We start from the raw sequence: 24,553 nt of genomic DNA, 5'->3' as shown, positions 1-24,553 counted from the left end.
ATAAGGAATAAATGAAGTTGTCTATATAGAGTTTCTAGGACAATGACTAGCAAGTAGCAAGTACTCCAAAAGTATTATTCTTTTCCATATTCTTTTCTTTCATTCTCTTAAAACAAGTAAAATGTTATCTGTTGGGGAAGCAGTTATTTTATACATTTTATTAATTCACAATTATACACACATACATTTTATTACTCCTGTATCTCTGGAGAACTTTAACTAATATATATTTTATGCGCTATGACTTGTCTTTATAAGATAATGGACTTCTGACACAATCTTGCTCAGATGGAAGATGTTGTGCAGGTACAGGTAGAAGAGAGTCACTATGTAGAGAGGTCTCAAGACACCAAGCTACCAACACTGCCAACAACATAATCTGGGCTTATGGGCTCCATAATTGTGAGAAAACTAATTTCTGTCAGTTAAGCCACTCAAACTATGGTACTTCATTACAGCAGCCCTATTAAACTAAAACAGGTTTGGTACTAGGAATTTGAGTGCTGCTTTAAAAAATACCTAAAATTGTGAAAGTAGCTTTGGAACTAGGTAATAGGTGGAGGCTGAAAAAGTCTTGGGATGCATGTTAGAAAAAACCTAGATTGTCTTGAATAGACTTTTGGTAGAAACATGGAAATAAAAGGTGATTTTGGTGAAGGCCCATAACAAAAGAGGAGAGCTATAGAGAAGCCTTATATCATCATAGAGAATACTCACATCACCATGGACAGAATGTTGGTAGAAATATGAGAGTTAAAGACTCTTTTGGTAAAGCCTCAGCTGGATAGAGAACTATACTTAGGAAACCATAGAAAAGATGATCTTTGTCATGACGTAGTGCAGAACGTAGCCTTTGTTGCAGTGCTTTGTGGGAAGTAAAACTGAAAACTAACAAACTTGGATATTTAGCTGAGATTTCTAAGGAAAGTATAGAAGGCATGACTGGATTCTCCTTGTTGCTTATGGTAAAAGGTGAGAGGAGAGGAATAAATTGAAGAATAAATTATTAAGCAAAAACAAAACAAAACAAAACAAAAACAATGCAGAACTTGAATATTTGGAAAAACTGCAAGAACTATGGCCTGACTTATTTGCTACAGAGATTATAGTGTGGTTCATGGATTCAATCAACCACCTCAGCAAAAGCCAGGAATATGGATGGGATTATTTAGGAAAGCTCTTTGGAGAACAGCTTGTCTGATGGTTTAGATTCCTATGATTTGCTTGGGAAGCCAAGAAGGTTTTTGAGAAATTTATAGCAGTAGAAACACTGCCAATTTGTCCCGAAGGGAAAATAGAGATAGAACAAAATAAAGAAAGACTATCAGATTTCTGGGATTCTATAGGATCATCTAGCTATCTGGCTGCAAACATGAGTTATCCTTCAAACAAAGGGAAGAATGACCCAGAAAGTAGCTCAGAATATGGCAAGACTGACACTACCATCATTGATTGGCTCAGACCAATGGAATAGAAAATCCCTTTTGGAATAGAGATGTCTATTCTATGCCTATCCTATTCCCATGCTGGAATGAATGAAGAAAATGGAATACTACTCAGCCATAAAAAAGAACAAAATAATGCCATTTGCAGCAACATGGATGGAACAAGAGACTCTCATACTGAGGGAAGGAAGTCAGAAAGAGAAAGACAAATACCATATGATATCACTTGCATTTGGAATCTAATATATGGCATAAATGAACCTTTCCACAGAAAAGAAAATCATGGACTGGGAGAATACTTGTGGTTGCCAAGGGGGAGGGGAAGGAGTGGGATGGATGGGAACTTGGGGTTAATAGATGCAGACTATTGGAATGCCTTTGAAATGGATTAGCAATGAGATCCTGCTGTGTAGCACTAGGAACTATGTCTGTTCACTTATGATGGAGCATAAAAATGTGAGTTAAAAGAATGTATACATGTATGTGTAACTGGGTCACCATGCTATACAGTAGAAAATTGACAGAACACTGGAAACCAGCTATAATGGAAAAAAAATAAAAATCATTATATAGAAAAATTTAAAAAAGAAAATGATTTCGTAGTTGTAGACAGTACTTGTATAATCCTAATTTTTTTCTCACAATTCCAGTAGACACAGGTATCATTCTAGCATTATGCGCCTAAAATTATTTCTCACTAATTCTCCTGTTCCTCCCATGATACACTCTTCACAATGTAATATTGAATAGATAACTTTTCAATCCCAAACTCTTTGGTGGGAACATATCTTTCCCTAAATTAAATAAATTATTCCCATGATTGTCTTCAAAGCTTTTTACTAACAGCTTATTTTGGATTTGATTAGCATTCTTTTCCTGTTTTGCAACACTCATGCTATTTTTTTCTGGGGTGGGGGAGAGGAGGGAACCTGTTTGCTTTTATTTTTATGTAACTGACTGTGTTCCACTTGCCTATTACATGAAATACCATTGCCGCTATCTTCATTATGTTCACTTATAATGATATACAATAAAGAAAATAAAAAATATGAAGAAAAAAGTAACATGAGAAAGTCCAATTGTTAATATAATTTGATGAATAACTATGATTAAAAGAAAACGCTGTCAAAATTCATAACTTGTTAGACATACTGATCACTTGTTTTGGCCTTGTAGATGAATTTGCAGTAGGAATATTTTTATAAGAAAAACAGAAATCCCTGTGCATAGTTTATATTTACAAATAAATTATTCTTTTCAATGTGTATAATGCTTAATTAAGAAATTTATCATTGAGAGATTTTTCCAGTGTACATATTTAGTAATACTTTTATTGAAATAGCACAATAATTATAAAAATATTCATAAGCAAGTCTCCTCAGTCTGGCTTAGTATAGCAATTATTTTGAGATTTTAATCTCCTGACAAAGCTTCTCTGTGTATATATCTTTATTTATATTGATCTAACTAACTATCTCCAAAAAAAAAAAAAGTTGTGGAATAATCTTTTTCTTCCTGTCTCCTATACCCCTCCTTTTCAGGTCAATTGATGCACAAAATTAACATTTTCTACCCTCCCAGTCATTTCTGCCTATGCTCTAAGGCCGTCCTTGTGTTCAGTCAAATTCATAGCTAAGTATATTTTGGGCCTATGATGAATTCAAGGTACAGAATAATTTGATTATGTGATTCTTAAACTAGGTAATTTCTGTATTAATTGTACACTATTAATGAATAAACTGGCATATGTTTAGCAAAATGTCTCAATCAAGTTTTAACCACATTTTATAATTTTGTCAAGAATTTGTAAAGCAAATTATAATAAAACCTTGATATTGCAGTATTTTTTCTTGAGTGGAATCTAGTATAAAGTCTTAGAAACCATCCAAGAATCATTAACTATTAAAATATCTAAACTGGGTCTCTGCAACACATTTTTAACCAGGGGTATTTTTCGAATATTCTTCAAGTAATTTTATTGAGAGAATGGCAAGACAAACAATAACATAAATATATTTTTATGAAGAGCTTTTATGTCTCTATTTTAGAGTTGTTTCATCCAGAGATTTAGAAAATACTTTCAAAACAACATGTTGATTTTTTTGTTCGAATTATTTCCTTCGGTCATTTTGCAATTGGATGAATTCCTAAGCTCATCCATTTGACATGTAAATTAACTGGAGTCCGGTAAATTAGATCAATACTGTTTTAATATTTATTCTGAATTATTCAGTCAGATTTGCACATGAGGGTAGTAATAAAATAAAACCTAGTAGATCAAGTCAGTGTCCGTGCACATTGGACAGTATTGGTTAATTTGTCCAAAGATTGTTAACATTAAATATAGTCACAACATCTGCCTATACAAAACACCAGATAACAACTGTCAGTAGTCAAGTAAAGAATGGGATGTTTAAACTTTATTCACATGAAATATTTTGAGCAGCTTCTGGTTCCAATTAATTGTTGCATAAATATGCATAATTTGATAGTCTGATTAACTAAAAAGAATGTAATAGGAAAATAGCCTAGTTTTCATTAAATTCTTGCAAATTCAATGAGAGTAAGGCCATAATTAGATAAATCATACTTGACAAGGGAACTATGGTATGAGGAGTGCGACATTAATTTCAGCCTCACTTTTTTCTCTTGTCTATAACCAGAAAAGAACACAAATGCCCTTTTGAAAAAAGAAAGAACAATGAAGCAATAAAAATCTAATGCTAACAGAATCTTTCAATTGTAAAACAATAAAACATTCAGAACAATAAAGGCATTTTCCTGCCATTGGTAAGGTATGAATTAGGGAAATCAATATTTATTTCTGTGAGAATACCAAACCAGGCTTGTGGTTACTGATGTTTTCTACAGGATGCAAAATTTTTTCACTACTTTCACTTTAGAAAAATTTTCACCTGAAAGGTGATCTATGCCTTAGTTTGACTATTATTTCATGACTCTGGATACTTTAAAAGAATATAAAGTTTCTGGTGTATACTGTGGAATGTCTGGATTCTAAGCAATACTATAATTGGCCATGTTGTTTTATAATAGATTGATCAATTCCAAATATATAACTTACTTTAAAAGGAAACTATCCATAAATATAATTTTTTTTCTTCTGTGGGGAAAACAAAAAGCTTCTAATCCTAACTCTAAACCCAAGATACTTGCTGATCACAGCCCTTATTAGCATCTTTAACAAATCTCTATTTTCTGCTTTGGCTGCTGCCTTTGGGGACACATCTAGGATTAGAGAGACACTGCTGTGGGTGACTTTGATGCATCTGAGACCTCTTTAACTAATGCTAGCTTGCTGACCTTTGTCTCCAAGTGGAAGGAATTCATTTAAAAATGAAATACTTCTTGGAACTTTCCCTAGTGTTAGAAACTTGATCTAAAAATGAATCATTATTTGCTCTCCAATGACCTCTGTTTTTGGTGTACTCAATGACCTAACAGCATTTAAGCAGCTATTATTTCCTCTTTAAACAAACTAGGGTCAAAATGAGCAGATACAGAATACTTATTTCTTTATTAATTTTATTTGAAATTATTCTACAATGGACATGAATATAAATGTTCAATTTCTCTGGTTTCAGATTTCTCTGAAAAATTTCTAATTAACTAGAATCAACTTCTGATAACAAGCTGGATGAATGTTATCTTTTGAATTTCTATCTTTCCTTTCAAGTAAATGATAACTAGATTTGCAGGATAAAGAGATGGTTGGTTAAGGCAAGAAAACAAGATACTTAATAGCATAGAAAGAAACATAGTTATTACTAAATACAGGACGATAAGAGGGAAGTGACCAGATGAATGAAATCTATAGGTTAATATTTTAGCACTTAAGATAAATGCAAAAACCAAACTTTTACTAATAAATTGCCTGTGAATTTAGGTATGCATTTTAGTACATGTGATGCAATGAATAAAGGATTTCTATAATAAAACCTCTCCTTTTGAGAGGATAAATTACTTGCATAACACCACCAATTTGTAGAGACACAGGTAGCCGTGGTATCGTATCAGTCATTCTCATTCCTGACTTTAAAAAAAAAAAAAAATTCATTTACCAAGCCTCTCTCATTAACATGTTTTAAGCTCATTATTTTCTACTGCCTGTCAGTCCATTGGCTCCTTTGGCCAGTCAGATTGACCATAGGCCCCAAAGTGGGTAATCCTGAATTTTCTAGAAGCTTAACCACGGTCTTAGATCTATGATAACATAAACCAGCATTCTTTGAGTCATCTCTTTTAGAATCTAGGTGAATTAAAATTCCTCATGGTAAGTCCTGTGCTAAACTTTTAAATTGTAACAGGACACTTCTGAATATTTTTGGACATGTTTAAAATACCATAGCATCCTGAGCCAGATGTCAGATTCAGCCTGGCAAGAAACACTCAGAGACAGAATCATTAACTGGATATAATAATATTTTTAAAAAATTATGAATGCAAACTGGGATGAAAATGTGCTTTTGTCTGTTGGTTTGTTTGATGGTTTTTTCTGTTACTGAGGATGCAAGTCCAGACTACTGTTAAATAGGAGACCTAGAACAAATTGCATTGATCTGAAGACCTGGCCTTGTTTTAGCTGTCACAGTAGTAAGGAATACATCATCCACTTAAAGTAGATAAAGTTTCTAAATTCTCTTTTGGAGTTATTGGGCCAGAAATATTCATGTTTATGTTTAGTGTGCCCTAGTACTCAGTGATTCAGAATATCATTTTATTAAAGAAAATGAATTTTTTTTTCTTAGGGCCACACCTGCAAAATATGGAAGTATAAGGTTGAACTGGAGCTTCAGCTGCCAGCTTATGCTATGGCCACAGCAACACCAGATCTGAGCTACATTTGCAACCTACACTGCAGCCTGCAGGAATGTCAAATCATCTGAGTGAGGCCACAAATCAAAACTGTATCCTCATGGTTCTTAACCTATTGAGCCACAAAGGGAACCTCAAAATGATTTTTATTTGTCGGAAAAAGTCATTTTTCAGTTACCATTCCTCATTTTATATAGGTTTATTAAAATGTACACAAAGGAGTTTACTGTATTTTCATTCTGAATGAAGTGCTTACTCTGCATACTAAACCAAAAATAAAAGAAATAATTCTGAGTAATTAAGAAAGTGTATTTGAAATATTAAGTTGCTAATTTAAAAATACACTCATATGATATCTTTGGATACATAAATCAATGATATGACATTTTATTTTGCAGTTAACTTATAATATGCATATAAGCATACATTTACATTGAAAATATTTAAAATTTGTCTGCATTAATGTAATCAGTAAGCAATGTGACCTTTTATATTTTCAGATGTTATTGTTTTTAAATATGCAAGTTCTTTTTGTTACAGAAAGTAGTATATAAGAATATTTATAGAACTCAAAAGCCCCAATCCAAATACATCTTACCACTTTCTCTGGTTATCTGTAGGACTCTCATCCTTCACTGTGCAGTTGGGCAGGAAGGATTATAACATTATCTATTAATTGTTCTCCTTTTTTGACTCTTACTCTCTTAAATCTAGTTTCAGTACAGCACAGGTAGGATGATACTATTAAAATGTCCATCAGATCCTATCAACTCTCTTCATAAAACCCTCCAAAGCATTCCAGTCCCATCCAGAGAAAAGTCGGAGTCAAAAACCTGGTGTAGAAGCCCTGAAGGCAGCCCTGAAGAGTCTGGCTCCTTCTTACCTCCGACCCCATTTCCTACATCTTTTCCCCTCACTTGGTCTACTACATCCAAGTTACTCTTGTTTCTTACAAAATTATTCCCACTTCAGGGCGTGTGCTCTTAATATTCTCTTTAGAATACTCCTCTCCCAGATAACTACATGGATTACTTACTCACCGAATTCTAGTCTTTATTTAAATATGAACTTTTCAGTGAAGCTTTTACTGACCTCCTTAATTAAAACTATATAAAAATCATTCTTATGTTCCCTGTCCCATTTTTCAGGTCTGTTTTTTTTTTTTCCTATAGCACTTATTACCATCTAATAAACTATTGTATGGTTGATGTCTATCTTATCCTGTCTATCTCAGCGAGGGTAGGGGTTTTATTAACAGTTGTATCAGCAGTTCTTAGAATAATATCTCATAGATAGTAGCTACTTAATAAATACTTGCTAATAAATTAATGGATGAAAGAATGAATGCCATTTTATTTGGATTCTCTGATGACAGCAACTTAGTTTGCAAGTGTCCCAATACCAGCACTCAAACTGATGAATTTTTATCTTGGTTGATACACTTAGAACTCAGACCCTCAATCTCAGTTATCAAGCTGAATAAATGCTATGCTTCTAAAATATGTGCAAATATAGTTCAATATCACGGTTTAATAGTGTAAGAGAAAGCGCAAGAACTAGAAAGAGACCTTGGTACTCAAATCAAATTAGGTGGTATTCTTGCAACCACTTGATCAACTATTATCAGATTCATATCATTATCTTTGGAATGAGGACCTTGGATTATGTCAGACTTCATTGCTCTGGGAATCAGGAGTTACTGGTGTAATGTAGATTAATTTATGTAGATTAACTTATGTAGATTAACTTACCCCAGAAAACTAAATATAGAATGACCATATGATCTAGTAATCACACTCCTGGGCATATATCTAGATAAAACATTCATTCAAAATGATACATGTACCTCTATGTTCATTTCAGCACTATGCACAATAGCCAAGACATGGAAACAACTAAATGTCTATCGACGGATGAACAGATTAAGATGTGGTACATATATGTACGGAATACTACTCAGCCATAAAAAGAAATAAAATTATGCCATTTGCAGCAACATGTATAGAACTAGAGATTCTTGGACTAAATGAAGTAATTCAGAAAGAGAAAGACAAATGCCACATATTACTTATTTGTGGAATCTCAAATATGGCAGAGATGACCCTATCTACAAAGCAGAAACAGATCACGGCCAAGGAGAGCAGACTTGTGGTTGCTAGGGATGAGGGGAGGGGAGTGCAATGGATGGAGAGTTTGGGGTTGGTGGATGCAAACTGTTACCTTTGGAATGGATGCGTACTGGGGTCCTGCTGTACAGCACAGGGAACTGTTTATGCCCAGGTAACCTTGCTGTGCAACAAAAATGGAAGAAACATTATAAATCAACTATAATAAAAAATACCAAAAAAAGGAAAAATCTAGAAGTTGAATAAATGTAATTTATTACATTTTTACATTGTACAAATTTTATAAGATTAATCATGTAGTCATTACAAGATTTAAGTTTTAAACCAGTTCTTTTGCTGAATCATGTTAACTTGTTCGCTGAATTTTCTTGCATCTTGTTTATTCCACACATGCAAGAATATGTGGCAAGTTTTGCTTAAAATGAAGATAAAGCTATTGCATAAAGAAAGATAAGTACTTTTTAATAGGTGAAATACTTTAGTCAATTTATAGATGAAAATCAGAGGCACTCTGAATATGAATATGAATTTTATTTTATTAATTTAAGTTACTGCACAGTCATTAAGAACCTGCCACATCATGGATTATGGGGTAATATTCATAAATGAAAAAAGTGTTTATGTTAGGGTATTATAATTAAATGGTGGCATAACTAAATTTGTTCCTGTGTATATGTAGAGGGGAATTGGAATGTGAGCAACAGGGAGGTGCTCTAAGGAACAATTAAATTTAAAAAGTGATTAAACCTTTGATTATGATTAAAATATGAATATTGCACATCATGGGGGGGACAGAAGAAAAATTTTTATGGAACTTGTAAAAAATTAACTCCAGGGCAAATATATCAAATTAAATAACAAAGTTGTCCTAAACTGGATTATAGCTTTAAGAAATAAGTATATTTATTATTAAAATTTTATCATTTGAATATATATATATATATATATATATGTATATATCACCACCCAATTTTAAGACTACATTTTGCCTAACTAATGCTGGAGAGGATGTGGAGAAAAGGGAACCCTCCTACATTATTGGCGTATATGTAAATTAGTATAACCACTATGGAAAATAGTATGGATGCTCCTCAGAAAATTAAAAATAGAACTACCATATGATCTAGCAATCCTATTACTGGGTATATATCAGGGCAGAACTATAATTCAAAATGACATGTTCACCCTTATGTTCATAGCAACACTATTCATAATAGCCAAGATATGGAAATAACCTAAATGTCCATCGGCAGATGAATGGATTAAGAAGATGTGGTATATGTATATATACACAATGGAATCCTACTCAGCCATAAAAAGAACAAATTGATGGTATTTGCAGCAACATGGATGTGACTAGAGATTATCATACTAAATTAGGTAATTCAGAAAGAGAAAGACAAATACAATATAATATCATTTACATGTGGAATCTAAAATATGACACGAACGAACCTATCTACAAAACAGCAGACTCACAGGACAGACTCATGGTTGTCAAAGGTGGAGGGGGAGCGACTGGGAGTTTGAGGTTAGTAAATCTGAAGTATTGTATTTAAAATGGATAATAAATAAGGTCCTATTGTTTATCACAGGGAACTATATCCAATCTGAGATAGACCATAATGGAAAATAATATTAAAAAAATGTATATGTATGCATGACCAAGTCACTTTGCTATAGAGCAGAAACTGGCACAACATGTAAATCAATTATATCTTAATAATATTTCATTTTTATTTAAAATTTTTTTTTGCCTTTTTGTCTTTTTTTTTTCCAGGGCCACACCTGCAGCACATGGGGGTTCCCAGGGGTCTAATCAGAGCTGTAGCCGCCAGCCTACGCCATAGCCACGGCAACACGGATCCAAGCCACCTCTGCCACCTACACCACAGCTCACTGCAATGTGGACCACACTACAGCTCATGGCAATGCTGGATCCTTAACCCAGTGAGCGAGGCCAGAGATCGAACCTGCAATCTCATCATTCTTAGTCGGATTCGTTAACCACTGAACCACGATAAATAATAAATAATATTTTTAAAGACTACATTTTGCCATGGAACTGAAGATATGCCATTTAGCTTCTCTGGGCTTCAAGTTTTTCACTGGATACTGAGTAAATAAATATGTTGGGGTTTAGTGGGACTTAGTTTTTCCATGATCATTTTCAGTTAACTACACCTATGATTCTTTTTTTTTTTTTTTTTGGTTATTGTTGGCTTGAGAATGACCATGGGATTAGCTCATTTTAAATATTCAATTTATCAAAATATTATAATTTAAAAATTCTATGACCATATGCTTAATATATGTTTAAGTATTTCAAAAACCACAATAATTGTGTAATGTGAAAAATTATGGTATTAGCAATATAGCTCATGGCCTAAATTAAATTTTTTATTTTTTTAATATTTTTAGGGCTGCACCCACAGCATATGGAAGTTTCCAGGCTAGGGGTCGAATCAGAGCTACAGCTGTCAGCCTACACCACAGCCACAGCAATCAAGATCCAAGTCGCATCTCTGATCTACACCACAGCTCATGGCAACCCACTGAGCATGGCCAGGGAACGAACCTGCAACCTCATTGTTCCTAGTTGGATTCATTTCCGCTATGCCATGACAGGAATTCCTCCTGGCCTAAATTTATACACTCCTTTTTCTTCAATTCCTTAGTATTTACCATGGGTCACAAACACCAGTCATTTGGCAAACAGCAGACAAAAATGCAGACATCATTTATAAAAATACAGTTTCTTGATACAATATCTAGAAAGTCTTATTCCTAAATTTGATTTCAGCTACAATAATTTTAAAGAGCACATCAGTAGATTCTGACAGGTAGTTAGATTTGAGAATCTATAACATTTCTTTCACTTACATAATAGCCTCATTTACTTTGTTGAAACTGCAATATATGTCAAAGGTTATTAAATCTTCAACAAAGTCACATGAAATTTGAGAAACAAATCATGGTCAAATTATAAGAATTCCACTGATCTTTGAAAATATATGAATTTACTTTATTAGAATATCAATTATTCATTTTATTTATATGCCGTTTGAATTGTACATTTAACTAAGAAATAATAATATTAAAATATAACTGATAACAGTACAATTCTTATAGAAGTGCAGTGTTTATAAAAGTTATAAAAATTGATGTGTTTCAAGGTTTATTCTACTTTAACAAAAATCAAAATATTCTTTATTTGGCTTAGGATTACATATATTATAAGGAAAAAAACAACCTTAGGTAATTTTGGCGAAGATATATACAAAAGAAATGCCTTAAATTATCTGAGGAATAACTTTTGAAAATCATGTTCAAATTACTTCTGTTCTAAACCACTGCTACAACGAAACAACAACAAAATTCCTATTATTCTTCTAGTCCACATCCACAAACCCTAAATTATTGATGCCCTGAATCAGCGGTAAGGCTTTACTATTGTGGTGGTTTTAATCAACCAAACCTTTTTTGATTCAATATATAAGTATACAAATTGAATAAATCTATGCAGAGAGGAGGAGATATGATCACTTTGAATTATAAAATATGTTTAGAGATTTGCTTTGGTACAGTTTTTTTTTTTAATTGAATAACAGAGACATACGTCTCTGTTACAGAGTTGAAATATTCCACAAAAAAGTAGAAATCTTTTTTATGGAATAAATCTAATACAAAAATAAATTATGAATACATATGCACTAATATATTAATTATAGTTCCATCCTTTAGGTTCATAACTTATTGTGAAATTAATTCAAAGTGTTGATTATTTTTCTTTATATTTGTCTCCAAGACTTTCCTATCTCAGGTGTTCTTTAAAATTACGTATTTAACATCTCTTAGTAGATTTATTTCCGTTGTAAATAATCTTTGATGGTCCATTAATTTTATCACTTCCATCTAGATTTTATTTTCTATCACCATAAAAATGGACACTGACTTGAGCAATATTCTATCTTTACTGATAGTGATAGCTTCTAACTCTTGGCATATAACCAGATTAGAATTGTTTGAATTGTGAGTTAGATGCGCTTTGAAAATGTAAGGTAAGAAAAATATTGTAACAAGGATGAGACGTTCTATGAATAAAACAATGGAAATGTTATCCAACAAGGATTGTATTACAGCAGTTAAATATTTTGACAACTTATTATATATATTATTATATTTGCATTATACTATGTCTGTTTTTTTGCTGTTAAAGTTCTGCAAGTGTTTTTATCATTCATTTAAAATTTCTCTAGTTATATTTAATCTGTAATGGGATTAGCCAAGAATACTTGTTTTCGGTCCAAATTCAAGATGACCCTAGATGACCCTTTCCTATTTATGGCCTCTCAATGCAGTATCTTTTGGTTATGGAAATGATATCCTGTAACAAAGAATTTTACAAAGCAGCAAGGCAAATAAACTTTTACAGACAACTGGTTAGCACATTTATTCAGCTTTTGCCTAGGAGCTGGGGACCAGCCAGTGCCAAAAAATGTGCAATGGAGTCTCTGGAAAATTACTGTCAGTTAGTATGCTTCTTGGGATTTACATATGGAGGGTAACTTACCTTACCATTAAATTACTGAAAGAAATACACAGTCTGATTATCAGTGGAACTGAAAAAATATGCTATGATGAAATATCACACTATCTTTCTTTGTTGGGACATATTTTTTCATTCCTCAGTGCTCATTTGTAATAAAGAAAAATTTTTGTCTTTTATTACTCATTTCTCACATTGACAGAGCTTTGCTCAATCAGGAAATTTATACTTTATATCAAAGCCTTTTGATCTTACTCCAATAGCTAATTCTAAATTTGTTTGTTTCCCACAGTTTTTACTCTATTTCTAATAATCTTGATGTTCCCCACGATCCTGAAGCACTAGTCAAATATGGCTATAAGCATTTGAAATGTGGCTAGTCTGACTGAAATGTGCTATAAATATAAAATAAACACTATTTTGAAGACAATATAAAAATTCTCAATAATCTTTGATTTCATGATGAAGTAATATTTTAGAAATATTTATTTAAATAAAATACATTAAAATATGTTATTAAACTGTTAAATATACGGTATTTAGAATATTTTAAATTATATAAGTGGTTCCATTACTTTTCTTTTGGACAGTGCTGTTCTAAAGTTAAAGCATCTGTTATATAAATGTTTAAAAGCAAATGCCTTTCTAATGATCAGACAAAAATCTGAATTATTGCTAATAATATACTAATTATGTAATAGGTTTATAATTTTTTCTGCTCAAAACAAAACTGGCTTTATATTTTTCGCAATTATGGTTTATTCCTATTTTAAGGAATATATTCATAGGATTTGCTGATGAGATTATTTTAATTAAAGAAAATGTTGTCAGTACTAGTAAAAGTACACTTTCATTCTCCACTAAAGAAAATATGTTTTTAATGCTGGGAAATTATTGTTAACAATGTCTAATATGTTGTTCTATGAAGTCAATTTGCTACTTAAAAATACATAGTTTTATAGTGGAGCCAACCAACTGGAATTTCTTCCTCTGAGAAAATCCCACTCATCCCCCAGCTTGCCTCTCCCTGATATATCCATTACAGATGAGCTATGGTACAAAATTCTATATGTTAACTTATGGTTTGTTTCAATGTCTCTTACTAGCAAGTGGGCAAATAAAAGATTAGATAAATTACTCTTTTTTCAATATTCTGTTAGCTCAAAGAGATGCAATTACACTGTTATGGACTGACTATATATGTTTCACCAAAATTCATGTACTAAAGTCCTACAACTCACCTACAATGGGATGGCATTTGGAGATGGAGACTTAGGAGGTAATCAGAGTTATATGGGATGCCAGTAGATCCCCCCTTTTATTTTTTATTTATTTTTTCTTTTTAGGGTGGCACCTGTGGCATATGGAAGTTCCCAAGCTAGGGGTAGAATCGGAGTTATAGCTGCTGACCTACACCACAGCCACCAAAATGCCAGATTCTAGCCATGTCTGTGACCTTCATTGCAACTCGCAACAATGCCAGATTCTTAACCTACTGAGCAAGGCCAGGGATCAAACCCACATCTTCATGGATACTAGTAAGGTTCATTACTGCTGAGCGACAATGGGATAGGCACTCCCTCTTCCAAGTGTTGAGTATGTTTTAGAGCACCATCATGTCCATAACAGCTTGACTAGTTTTCCTCTTTAAAAAAAAAAATAATAATAATAAAGAGCTGAACTATTCAATATAGATGTAGTGTACACTCAATAATCTAGTTAGGTGAAAGTACTTAATTTTAACCAAAAAATAAAAATTCATTTTACCTACAATCTTCCCTTTGCTCTGCATGGATAGACTCAGACTTGAGTTTAGTTAATTAATTAGCCAATTAGCTTGTAGCATATTGAATTTTGAAATATTTCAAATATGCTATTGAATAAATTGTCCAAGTCTTTGATGGAAGAACTACTACTAATTTCTTAGGAAAAAATAATTTTTTTACACTCATTCCTCCATTCTTCTCCAAATGAAAACATAAATAATTTGAACATAATTTGAAGTTTCAAAAATTGTCTTGCCATCTAAAGTTATTTTTTTATGATTCCTAATCTTCACTTAAAATTTACTTGTTCTTTATGACAGTGGAAACAGAAACCTTTTTATGAGGAAGAGATACTCTCTATAGAGCGTTACAAATGGATTCTGCAAATTGTAATTCATAAGAGGTGATGTCTCCCATAATTGCGTCTGAGTATTCTCTTATGTGTTCTGCCAGGAATATATTAAATCACACTTGCTGCCCCTAGCTAGTCTTTAGTGTTTTCATTTCTGGCCCAGATTCCAACCTAGAAAACCAATAAATTCTTCTTTATCCATGAAACTCTTTTCATTATCTTTCTTATTGCTGTGCTCATTGGTCTTTTAATGGTTGAGTGGATCCCTTGGCATCATTGCTGTTATTACATCTCTCAAACAGGTATAAGACAATATTAAATAGTTTTCCATGGTGTGAGGCCAAAGGTATGACTCCTTTACTTTGATTATAAAACCAGAGTAGGATATTAATTCTATTTCTTTTTGGCAAGAGAGCCTCAGTCTCCGAAATCTTATTGGAGCCAAATCTACAAAAAGGCAAGTTTTCATGATGAAATACCAAATTAAAATGATTTTTTTTCTTTGGGGCTACTGAAAGGTCAAAATTCTTCCAATCCAGGAGCCAGGCTCTTAGATGTCGTCTCACCATAAAGTAGTTTTTCAATTAGGCCCATAAATTTACATAATAAATATACTGAAAAGGAGATAAAGATCCTGAAGTTCTATTAATATTTCTGAATCTAGTTTTTTTGTATATTAACTCACTGATCTATATAATTGCAGGTAAACTTCACATAGGGCAAATCCAGTTCATTAGTATTGAACAGATCACATAGTTGCTTATTATTTTGATACATATTCATTTGAAATTAGAATTTAAGATAATTTTAAATGTATGGGTTATTTTCTCTTACTGCTTGCAGTAAGTTAATTCCAAAGACTGTATTTCAACATTGAATTGAAAAATAATATTTTGCCTATAATTCTATAACTTTCTTTTACCTGTGATATTTTTCTACATAGTAAACTGCATACCTGGCAAGCTACATTTAGTCACCAATTAAGAAAATTATAAAAAAATTACAACACAGGCCTGAAATTTCATGCTTAAAAATAAAAAGAAAAAAAATTAAATAGAATCCAATGTGAATTTTTATTTTAGTGCCTTTTCTTCTTTCTGTTTTGAGTGTATACGTTAAATTCTTTACAGTGTCTGAAAGAATTGTGAATCTTGTTCATGTAGCCTCAGGCCATGAAGATACAGTCATTTTTGTTGGTTATGGAAGATAATCAAATACCTTCAATTAATTCATTAATAATTTAAACATACAATGAATTATATGTGATAATTTTCAAAATTAAACTGTACATTTTCATTAGTTTCTAATTTTAATTAATTTTTTCAAAATTTTGTGCCTGAAAAATTTTACTTACTGTGTATACAGCATATGGGCATATATATATATATGTATATATGTATATATATATATATACACACATACATACACTAATGATCTAAATGGATAAATTGAAAATAAGCCCAATAAACATCAAAGTACTTCTATTTTTTAAAATTAAAAAAAATTATACCTGAACCCACAGCATGTGGAAGTTCCTGGGCCAGGGGTTGGATCCAAGACTCAGATGCAACCTATCCCGCAGCTGCAGAAACATTGGTCCTTTAACCCACTGAGCCAGGCCAGGGATCCAACTCCCACCTCAGCAGCAACCAAAGCGGCTGCAGTCACATTCTTAACCCATTGTACCACAGCAGGAACTCCAAAATACTATTAATTAAAATCCATGTTACTTGAATGCATAATTTCCTATAAATTATTAAAATATATAATGTGGAGTTCCCGTCGTGGCGCAGTGGTTAACGAATCCGACTAGGAACCATGAGGTTGCGGGTTCGATCCCTGCCCTTTCTCAGTGGGTTAACGATCCGGCGTTGCCAAGAGCTGTGGTGTAGGTTGCAGACGCAGCTTGGATCTCGTGTTGCTGTGGCTCTAGCGTAGGCCAGTGGCTACAGCTCCGATTGGACCCCTAGCCTGGGAACCTCCATATGCCGCGGGAGCGGCCCAAGAAATAGCAAAAAAGACCAAAAAAAATATATATATACATATATATATAATGTAACACAAAATATTTTATGTATATAAGAAAAATTTAATATCTCCTACAAGATGAAAATAACAAGTAAATGTTAAATGCATCCACAGCAGTGAAGATATAAAACTTCTTCAGTTCACTTTTTTATTTTAGTCTCATGTCTCCTCTACTTGTCTTTTATAGTTAACCTTCTAATTAAGCCACAAAGCAAAAGGCATAAGAAAAAAGTTATAGGTGGTGCTATATAAAAAAAAAAAAAGCACCGTCTTTGTTTTATTGTTGCTTTTATTTTTATTTATTTATTTTTTTGTCTTTTGTCTTTTTAGGGCCACACCCACGGCACATGGAGGTTCCAAAGCTAGGGGTCTAATTGGAGACTTAGCTGCCAGCCTACACCATAGCCACAACAACGTGGGATCTGATCTGTGTCTGTGACCTACGTTGGATCCTTAACCCACTGAGCAAGGCCAGGGATCAAACCCATGTCCCCATGGATACTAGTCAGGTTCGTTAACCACTGAGCCATGATGGGAACTCCTATTGTTTATTTTAAGAGCAAAGATCAGCTGAATTGTATTGGTAAAGAAAAGATTAAATAAAAATTATATTACCCAAAAATAATTGATGCAAGGAATAATTTATTATCATATAATAATAAAAATAACTACTTTTTACTTACTAATAAATACACGTCAAAAATATGTCCTATGACTTATATGGCATTTCATTAACCCACACAACATCTATATCATGAATTTATAAGTTTCTTTATGTTTCCGGATAAGAAAAAAAAATCTAGAGTCCAAGACAAAACTTTAAAAGTCCAAGGTGTTAACTTTTAATTTATTCACATATTCATTAAGTTTAAGCAATTATAGAGAGACAGAGTAACTACAAAAAACCTAATTGGAAACATTATCTTTTCTTCAATGCTACACAAATTGAACAGAATTTATATAACTAAAACTTTGTATTATTAGATATAGAGCCCAGACATTTCTGGTGTGCCATGTAGCTGAATTGGTTGGCATTTCTTACACCATTAATTTGGGGCAGAATTAAGCCATTTTAAGTTACACTTAAGAATTGTGTGTGTGTGTGTATCTGTGTGTGTGTGCATATGTATGTATTCATGTTAATTTAATCTTCAGCCTTCTAAAAGTGTTTTTCTAATTATAATGTTCCTTGAGTCCTCCATAGCAAAGTGTAGACATGTTATATTTTTACCCCAGTTAAAATTTCAGACTTCGGACTTCCCATCATGGCACAGTGGAAACAAAGACAACTAGGAACCATGAGGTGGCAGGTTCGATCCCTGTTCTCGCTCATTGGGTTAAAGATCCAGTGTTGCCATGAGCTGTGGTGCAGGTCGCAGACATGGCTCCAATCTAGCATTGCTGTGGCTGTGGTGTAGGCTGGCAGCTACAGCTCTGATTAGACGCCGAGCCTGGGAACTTCCATATGCCACAGGTTTGGCCCTAAAAAGACAAAAAAAATAAAGTAAAATTTCAGACTTCAAATATGAGACTACTTTACCAATCACAAAAATGTATTGAGTTTAAAATCAAGTAAATTTACTGTTTAAAAATATATTAAAATTATTTGGAATGAAATATATTATGCTCAATCTATATAAAGTAATAGTTTTAATGTGTATTTTAACATCAGGAAATCTATGCATAAGAAAGATTAAAAAAATACCTCTCCCTTTATTTAGCATACCATAGCTCTCCCTTGACAATAGCATCAAAGCATTTTTATTGTTGGCCTATTATTTGCCAGTTCTTATGCTAAGTCCTGGAAAAAAAAAAGACTAATAAGAAAAACATTTGTATTCAAAGGGCTTTCAGTCTGGTAGATAAAATGGGAAGAAATAAGAGTTATTGAGAGCCTACCATGCGCCAGGAAATACAAAACCTTTAAAATTTATTATCTTGGTTGGCAGTATAACATAGTAGCTAAACATCTGAATGGAAGCTAAACTTCCTGGGCTCCCACTTAGTAATAAATGGTCAAAGGCAAGCTATAATATCTCTGTCTTTTTCCATGTATAAAATTGGATAATAATCTTGTCACTGAGATCTGGAAAGTCAAATACTGAGTTAATAGCATCAAAATGGAGGAAGCCTAAACCCTGAATCACAGGAGACTCTCAGCAGACCCATGTCAAACTTTATCTGAGCAAGAAATATTCTTTTGTGGTGCTAACTCACTACAATTTGGGGGTATATATGGTATTTCTGTAACCACAGTGCAGCCTACCAGACCAACATGGAAAATTGACATCTCATAGTATTAAACTGCCATAGTAAAATTTTAGATGATGTGAAATAGGCTTAGTAGTTGGGCAGTGGCTTCCAAAAAATGGGCTGAACTATCCTATTTAATATGTTCATTTTTACACCAAGGTTGAATCCTCTACTTTTGATTCAAAATATACCTAATTCAAACAAATATTTTATAAAAAACTTATAAAAATGCAGGATTTGGGTATCTTAAAAATAAACAGGCAGTTAACTTGCTTGAAGGAACATACAAGATAATAAATAAGATAAATATTCAGGAAAATATTTGATATTTAAAATAATATATCCTTACTAAACAATACATTAAGTGTTAAAGAGAGCCTAGAGAATGTGCAACAAATTGAACTTGGTGGTATCGAGGGTTTTGCAGAAAAGAAAGTATTTAAATAATGTTTTAAAGGAAAAACATGAGTTTGGACTATGGAAATGAAATTAGCTTGTGCAAAGAGAGTGAACAGTAATATGCAAAGATAAGAAAAATGGCAAATTCAGGGGCTCACAAGAAGCCTATCATGGAGGAATGGGAAATGACATAATGATGAGACTATAGTTTTGCAAGAGCCAGATAATAAAGGTCTTTGTAAGAAAGAAAGATAAATTGTTTAATTCTTTTACATAACCAGGATTGAAGTTACATTTTAGGATCAACTAAATGTGAGGAAAGGAAAGGAAAAGAAGAAGAAAATAACTTTCTGTATTGGAGAGATGTATGTAAAATGTAATTAGATACATTACTGGATAAATGCATATATATAAGATTAATTTGGGGACAATACCACTGTACGTGTTTTGATAGCTGTTTTGAGGGGCCTATGACACATACAGGAAATTATGGCCATTAGGTAGGAAATTTGGATAATCTCATTATAGGCTTGAGGTTCATCTTTATGTCAGACACAAAATCCTAAAGAAAAACCTGTTTCTAGAGCCAGAAAGTACTCTTATGCACATCTCACAATTCCTCCATTGTTCAATTATATTTAGCTTGTAATGGAGAGTGCAATCATTCTTTGGGGAAAAAATAAGACTTTATAGTAGAACATATTCAGATGTATACATATAAATACATTTAGATATACATATAAAGGTATACATATAAATACATTTATACATATATACCCATATACATACAAATATATATATATCTATACAGATATATACATATAACACAGATGCATACATACAAATACATTTATATTTATACATATATATACATAAAACAGATGCATACATATAAATACATTATATACATAAATGTATTATATAAATACAACTAAAATGTTAATATAAAAATACAGTTGCTTTCTGTGGTATCTTTCTATCCTAATTTGAGATTGCCAGCCTTTCTAATTTATTTGTGCTTTATTATAACATTGATTATATCAATCAGCATGTGTTTGTCCTTAGTTTTGCAAACTGTTATAGAGCAGGTGTCATGTCTTTAAAAGTGTTTCCGAGTAATACCAGGCATGAAAGCATCCACCTGAGGGAGCTTAATATGTAGCCATCCAGATGCTCACCATTTGTAAATTACTCCCTGGGTGTAAATTAGCCACTCTGGCAATGTGTCAAAGTGTTAATAAGTATTATTCTGATTCTTTTTTTTCATGTCATTAAGGTATTACAGAGTAATAACTTCAATAAGCTTGTTCATGATCATGACCAAATAATGAATACAAAAGTTCTTTTGAAGTACATACCAGGTACCATGAGGAGTTCATTAATGCATTTGGAAATTGAGAGTTAATTGGTAATAATAAAGATTTAATGTTTTGTGCAAGTAGCATATTCACTTTTATTTCTTGGCTAATTTTTAATTTATTATTTAAATTCCACATTGTTTTTCTTAGGAAAATTTAAGGGATAGACATTCTAAGATTCCTCTTTTTAACAAGTTCACATCAGATTATCCATTTTTTTTCTTTTTTTCTTTCTTTTCAGATTATCCAACTTTTTAAATATAACGTATAACTATTTTTCTGAACATGTTTAGGGATCTATAGAACATTTTTGTACTAAAAATATAAAAAGTCTATTTTTAATATATTTTATCATAAATAAATATAGATATTGGTACATAGGCCCATGTAAAAATGTGGTTTTCCCTCACCCAATAAAAATGTGATTTTCACCAGGAAATATAGTTTTTTTTGTTTTTTTTTTAATATTTGCCACAGTTCACAGATTTATCAAGCATCTAGAAGACAAAGGATAAGCCATATAAGAATGAACAGCATTGAATATGCAAGTGTACATGAAAATTTGTAATCATGCTCAATTGGCTGATGTAATCATGGAAAATAGATGAAAATGGTATTGATTTTATCAGAAAATTACTATAAGGATTAAAAATTAACTTTACATTATTATTTAAAAATCATCTTTCCACTGACCACTACCACCAAATTTGAACCATGTGAGCAGTCTCCATACTTTGTTTTAAGTTTTGTCTATGTAATTATTTTTATATATATGAGATTCATCACGAATGAGTCAGTTTCATCATCACGTAAACTAAATGTATTTAAGAATCCTGGATAATAATTTTTAGGAGCCATATGACATTCTGCTACAATGCCATGGAAGAGTTGTAATTAGAGCTAGATTTCATTTCATTCTCTTGCCCATAGTTAATTGTTAGGATTTTACAGCTAGAACCCTTCAACTGGCTGATGTCCCTCAAGGATCATAAATTAACAGATTTATGCTCCTATACATCCATATTGACACTCAGGTCCTCCTTATGTGCTTATAGCATCAGACAGCTATATTTTAAATAAACCAATAACTAATCTTGAGATCTACATAAAATATAAACATTAATTAACATTTTTCAAATTGTAGATTGTCCAATACCTATAAATATATAATTTTACCAAAAAAAAATCCAAGGTTTAGATATCTCATAGACTAACTTGAAAATAGGGGTGAGGATAGGAGACAAGATGGCGGAGTAGAGGGACACGCTCGCCCTCTCCCACAAACACAACAAAAAAAAGCACATCTACAGAATAAATGACTCGCACAGAACAGCAACCAATCACTGGCAGAAGAACCTAAACTCCAATAATGGCAAGAAGTTCGTGACATTATGGGGCAGAATGGGAGAAAAGAGGAGAGTGAGAGAAGGTGAACCCGAGTGGGACGGGCGCTCCCGAAAGGGAACTGCGGAGGAGAAAGGGATCCCGCACCCTGGAAAGTCACCTACACGGGGGAAAGATCAAACGAACCGGAGGAATCTCCAGATGCAGAGAAGAGTGTAGCAGTAAGTTGGAGTACATAAAAGCCGATCAAGAACCAAACGGACCATCTGAACTATGGGCACAGTCACCAAAAATTGAGACGCCTGGGTGGGGGCTGGGCACCGAGTCCTCAGCTCCAGAGGTTAGTCCCCGGGAAAGGGCCGGGGGACGCCTGGGTGGGGGCTGGGCACCGAGACCTAGGCTCCAGAGGCTAGTCCCCGGGCTGGGGGGGCAGGGCGGAGCAGAAACTGCTTGGGAGGTCTAGAAACCATTTGAAGGGGCAGAGACTGCCTGGGAGACTAGAAAACAAAGCTGTCGCAGAGGAAGGGAGCAATACTCTAGGGGCGGGGAAGTGGAAAGCTGCATCAGAGGGAACCTGGGAAAAGAGCCTGGTCTGCGCCCGTGCTGGGGAGGGGAGAGAAGAAGGGGTGGGTCCCCATAGAATACCCCCATGCCACAGCAAGCTTACAGGCCTGCTAGCTAGCTGAAAGCTGTGCTTCCCAGTGCATCCCCTCCCCCCAGCCCCACCACCCCCTGCGCTCTCGCCGAACCTGGGGCTGCCTGCCATCCAGGAGGGCTGGCCTCAACAATTGCCTGAAGCCTACCACCATGGGGGCTGCCCCTGCACAGGCCTGCTTGCCCTTTGGAGGGGCTACACTTCCGCAGAGTAGCACCAAACACCACCAGCCCCCGAGAAAAGGCCTGCAGCCCAGAAAAGCTAGAACAAGCCTAGCCAGGCAGTGAAAAGATCTGCCTAATTCCCGGACGGTTTTTCTGAGTCGGGCTGCCCCGGGGAGGAGCCTCTTCGGCTTCCAGCGGCCCTGCTACCCGCCCAAGCCCCCAGGGGGTGCCCTAGTGGATCAGCTGCATAGGACTGCCACCCCAGGCAGGACCCCCTACAGCCCAGAAAAGCTGGAACAAGCCTGGCCGAGTCGGGAAAAGATCTCAGACGGTCTTTCTGAGTCAGGCTGCCCCGGGGAGGAGCCTCTTCGGTTTCCAATGGGCCCTGCTACCCACCCAAGCCCCCAGGGGGTGCCCTAGTGGATCAGCTGTATAGGACTGCCAGCTCCTGGCAGGACCCCCTACAGCCCCGGAAAGCTGCAACAAGCCTGGCCGAGTCGGGAAAAGATCTCAGATGGTCTTTCTGAGTCGGGCTGCCCTGGGGAGGAGCCTCTTTGGTTTCCAGTGGCCCTGCTACCCGCCCAAGCACCTAGGGGGTGCCCCACTGCCGCGGAATAGCTGCTCAGCACCACCAGCCCCCTAGAAGAGCCCCTGCAGCGCAGAAAAGCTGCAACAAGCTTGGCCAGACTGTGAAAAGATCTGCCTACATTCTCAGGCCAGCCTTCTGAGTTGGGCTGCCCTAGGGAAGAGCCTCTCAGGTTCTCAGTGACCCAGATAGCTGCTCCAGCCCCCAGGGGGTGCTGCACTCCTGAGGAACAGCTACCCAACACCACCAACCCTCTGCAAGAACCCCACAGCCTAAAAACACCAGAGCAAGCTCTGCATGACCAAGTGAAATCTGCTACCATCGTGGTGTGGACCTCCCAGTACTGTCTGCCCTCAGGAAGTCCTCCTTTGCTTCAAAGAAACACTGTTAGCCCCATCAACACTCCAGAAAAGCCACACTGCCTCAAAAAAGATTGACCAACAACGCTAGCCCTCAGGAAATATTCCACGGCAGTGACAAGGCAAACACTGCCCGATAATGGAGAGTACAACTCCCTCAGGAGAAAGAAAACAACAAGCAAGATGAAGAAGCTGAGAAACCACCCCCAGTCAAACCAACAGGAGAACTCACCCAAAACAGTCAACAATGAAACAGATCTCTGCAGTCTGACAGACCTGGAGTTCAAAAGAGAAATAGTGAAAATACTGAAGGAATTAAGAGAAGATATGAACAGT

The sequence above is a fragment of the Phacochoerus africanus genome, chromosome 3, assembly GCF_016906955.1.
Source record: "Phacochoerus africanus isolate WHEZ1 chromosome 3, ROS_Pafr_v1, whole genome shotgun sequence".
Lineage (NCBI taxonomy): Eukaryota > Metazoa > Chordata > Mammalia > Artiodactyla > Suidae > Phacochoerus > Phacochoerus africanus.
Note: the sequence above shows the minus strand (reverse complement) of the source record.